This window comes from Rattus norvegicus, chromosome 8 (genome assembly GCF_021556685.1).
Source record: "Rattus norvegicus strain SHRSP/BbbUtx chromosome 8, alternate assembly SHRSP_T2T, whole genome shotgun sequence".
NCBI classification, from domain to species: domain Eukaryota; kingdom Metazoa; phylum Chordata; class Mammalia; order Rodentia; family Muridae; genus Rattus; species Rattus norvegicus.
Window position 1 is genome coordinate 92,368,938 of NC_141541.1, and position 4,095 is coordinate 92,373,032.

General features: G+C 40.3%; 1 non-coding gene across 1 annotated transcript; it reads right to left on the minus strand.

Annotated features, from left to right (window-relative positions):
- Positions 1 to 1,194: 1,194 nt before the first annotated feature.
- On the minus strand, positions 1,195 to 1,316 carry LOC120094469 (small nucleolar RNA SNORA32). Its single transcript, XR_015628297.1, has one exon. It is a non-coding gene; the product is annotated as a small nucleolar RNA SNORA32 (small nucleolar RNA).
- Between the last annotated feature and the right edge of the window lie 2,779 nt (positions 1,317 to 4,095).

The following is a 4,095-nucleotide window of genomic DNA, read 5'->3' on the forward strand; positions in this document are numbered from 1 at the left end:
CTATAAGTTATCAGTAATTTTTAAGTGATAGACCCTATAATTTCAATTCCAGGGCATCTGACACTCTCTTCTGACCTCTGCAGGCATCAGATAGGTAAACACTTATGTACATAAAATAAAAATGTATTTTAAAAACTTAATAGGGGCTGGGGATTTAGCTCAGTGGTAGAGCGCTTACCTAGGAAGCGCAAGGCCCTGGGTTCGGTCCCCAGCTCCAAAAAAAAGAACCAAAATAAATAAATAAATAAATAAATAAATAAAAAACCTAATAATGGTGAATATTTGGACCTTGGTTTGAATTCAGGGTGACTCTTGCATGGAATTCTTTTTTGCTTTGTTTGTTTTGGGTTTTCAAGACAAGGTTTCTCTGTGTAGTCCTGATTGTCCTGGAACTCACTGTGTAGTCCTAGCTGAGTCTCAAACTCAGAGATCTGCCTGCTCTACTTCTATGCTGGGATTAAAGGTGTGCACCACCATCGCCCCACAAAAAAGAATTCACGATGAAATGCTAATACCTTCCTTCTACATTAATTATATACTCATCAACTTGCAAACCTTGGTATCAATCATATATTTTTTAAGCATGGACTTTAAGATGCCCTGGGTTCACTTCAAGTTTGTTATTTATGTGTTTAAATCACGGGCTATGATTCTCTTGGCCTTTATTTAGCTCAGTGTTTTATTGACTTTTTGTTGTTGTTAAGAAACTATTGGCTTTTATTAAATGCGTTTCTACAAAACATTTTAAGAGAGACCATTGGAAGTTTAAAACATAATTTGTATATTCCAAGACAGTGATGGAAAATAAAAGAATAAGGGATGTTTATTAGTTAAGATGCCCATGCACTCGGAAGGCAAAAATAGAAAATTGACCAATGTACTAAAGGGAAACTGACTGATGCAGGAGGATGACCATATAGGGTGTCATTCCTAAAACTCTGCTCTTTGTACCTACTTCTTCTCCATTTTTAAGGGTTCTTTTTTAATGTATAAAATTATTTATTGTTAATTAATCTTTATTTAAGGGGTTGGTTTGTTTTCTTTGCTGTCCATCCAGGCCATCTGAAAACAGCCCTTTCTCAAGGTCATCCAGTTGTGCTTTCAGCCCTGCATAATAAGAACATGGGGGTAATGGGATGAACATTCTAGAACCATCTACATATAAAGTAACAACTGGATAAAGATTTGCTCAAAAAATGTTCCCAACAGGTTAACTGCTAGTCAAGTAGCATATGGAAAACCTAATGGGAATTTTTCTTTATGGTCATGTCCACAGCAAATGAGAAACTGCATTCTAAAAGACTTGGTAATGACCATTATTCTTCTTCACTTTTAATGAAGAATGTGATTATATTAATATAATTACTATAATTACAACACTTGTCCCTTCCCTTCCTCCGTCCAAACCCTCCCATACACACCTCCTTGCTGCTGTGTTTCAAATTCATGGTCTCTCCTCTCAAACCTACCTCTCTGTTCCCAGCTTTCCCAGCTGCTTTTCCATTAGTTCTCTGTGTATGGGGTGAGGTCTCCCGGGCTTTTCTCCATCCTCTTTGGCATATCCATTGGTTTCATCCTTGTTAATTTATTTTTACTGCATTTTAAAGAAAAAACTTATTCCGTGTGCTTGTGTGTAAGCATGTGTGCACACACATTTTGTTGAGTAAGCATGTGTGCACACACATTTTGCTGAGTAAGCATGTGTGCACACATTTTGCTGAGCACCTGTTGAAGTCAGAGGACAACTTTACAGGAGTCAGTTTTCTGCTTCTACCTTGTGGGTCCTGGGGTGGGGTTCAGATTGTTAGTATTGGCAGCAGGCACTTTTATTTCCTGAGCCCACTCTTCAGCCTGATTTCCCTGCCCTTTATTTATAAAAATCTCACCTGAGCATTTTAAGCCATTTATTCTGGCCTATTGTTTGTTTGTTTTGCTATAATTTGTTCATATTTGAGCTCTTTGATTATTATTATTATTATTATTATTATTATTATTATTATTATTATTGACAGCTTTGTTGTTTGTTAGTTTCTCACTAGGACCAGTTCAGCTCCATGAACATCCTATGGAAAATCCTGTCTCAGGAGACCCTTCCTTCTGAGGTGCTGCAGTGGAGGAGAAATTGGCAATTTATAAAGTTTTGAGCACAGAACGGGAGTTTTCACCAGGCAGCGTTTGGGCTCCATCCTCTCATTCACTCTTTTATTTGTATGGATATTTGTGCGTGTGCCTGGAGGAATTTGTGTGCACCACCTGTGTTCAGGTGCCTGGGGAGACTACAAGTTAGGTATGAAACCTAAGTTAGATTACAAGTTAGGTTACGGGCAATTGCGAGATGTCCAGTGTGAATGTTTGGAACCAAACTTGTTGATAGGTTATTTCTCCACTGCCAGTGAAATGAGCCAATTTAAATCAGATTAGATATATTAAAGGCAGGCTTGTCAGGAAGCTGCTCTTGGGTGAGTTGCTGGTCCCAAGAATTGAAGCCAGGGGAGTCACCATTGGGGGAGAAAGAGAAAAGACAGGCATGTTCAGAGAGAAGAGGAGAAGAAGGAGGGAGAGGAGGAAGAGGAGGAGACACCAAAATATCCAATTATAGAGGGAGGACCCTCTGGAAGAAAGGCAGCACAGCCCCTGGGCTGGAAAGTTCAGGGTTTGGAGCAGGGTATCCCAGGGAGGGACTGAGGGATGCTGGGAGACCAGTGAGCGTGACCTCATCTTGAAGTAAAGCCATTAAGCCAGAGAATGTGACAGTAATCACACAGTTCAAATCTAACAGGTAAGGGATACAGTTCCACATTTCTTCTAGGATCCAAGATCTTGTTGAGTTCAAGGCCAATTTCTTCCCCTTACACTCATTTTCCAATATGTTGGACAAAGATAACTTTTTTAGAGCCCTTCCCATGGCTGTGGCAATAGAAATAAGTCCCTCGGTCGGATTGTCTGACCTGTGTGATCCAATGGGTGAGTAAAGAACATTAGTGACTGTCTTGACTTCTTGTCCTGGAGGGAGGAGAGGATACACTCATTCATTAACAGCCCGTGGCCCTGAGTCAGGCACATAGGTTATAAAGGATCTGGAAGTAAATCAAAATAAGTAAACAGTTTCCTGAGAAATAGAAGCGCTTGATCTGGGGCCAAAGAGATGACTTGGTGGTTAGGACTGGCTGTTCTTACATGTTGTTGTAAAAATATAAAAATAAAAAAAGTATTATTGTCTTTTACCTCGCTAGGTCTGGCACCATGGTGCCCCAAGATATCTGCTAGGTATCTTGGCGGAAACACATCCCAACTCCTCGGCAGCCCAGTGTCTCCTGTCGCCACACACTTTCCTACAGTCAAACTGTCACATAAAAGAACACACAACATAATAATCTTTGACCCAATTGATAAGCTATAATTGCCACCTAAACATACAAAGCCCAGTACCATCCATCCCTTAAGAACATTTGTAACAACCTGTAAAGGTACAGCGTAGAATCATAACGTCACCCCGCCATATTCTCCTGCCACGACTTCTCTCTCTCCCTCTCCCTCCTGTCTCTTCCTCCTTTCTGGTCCAGTCTCCTCCTCTTCCTTCAAACTTCTCTCCCACTCATCCTTCCTTCTCCTCCAATGACAGGCCTCCTTCTATCCTGTACCTGCCCCTCACATGTATTTTACAAATTCAATGGGGAGAAGGTTCTGGTGAAGTCACCTGAGTCCTGAGTAGTGACTAGGCAGCTGTCCTTGGGGCAGTGGAATTAGCATCGAAATACAGATAACTCCAGGGCAAACCACAACACTTACAGAGGACCCACGTTCTGTTCCCAGCACACACATGGCAGCTCCTAACCATCTACAAGTCCAGTTCCAAGGACTCTGCTGATAGCCTTTTCTGGTCCCTGTGGACACTGCATGCATGTAATATATATTATATATTCCATATATACTCTCTATATTCCATATATTCAATATATATTCATATATATATGTACACACACACATATATATATGCAGTCAAACATTCATTCTCATAAAATAGAAATAAATAAATCTTAAAAGAAAAAAGAATATTGACCAAAATCCCTAACAGACATGAGTCATACACAGTAC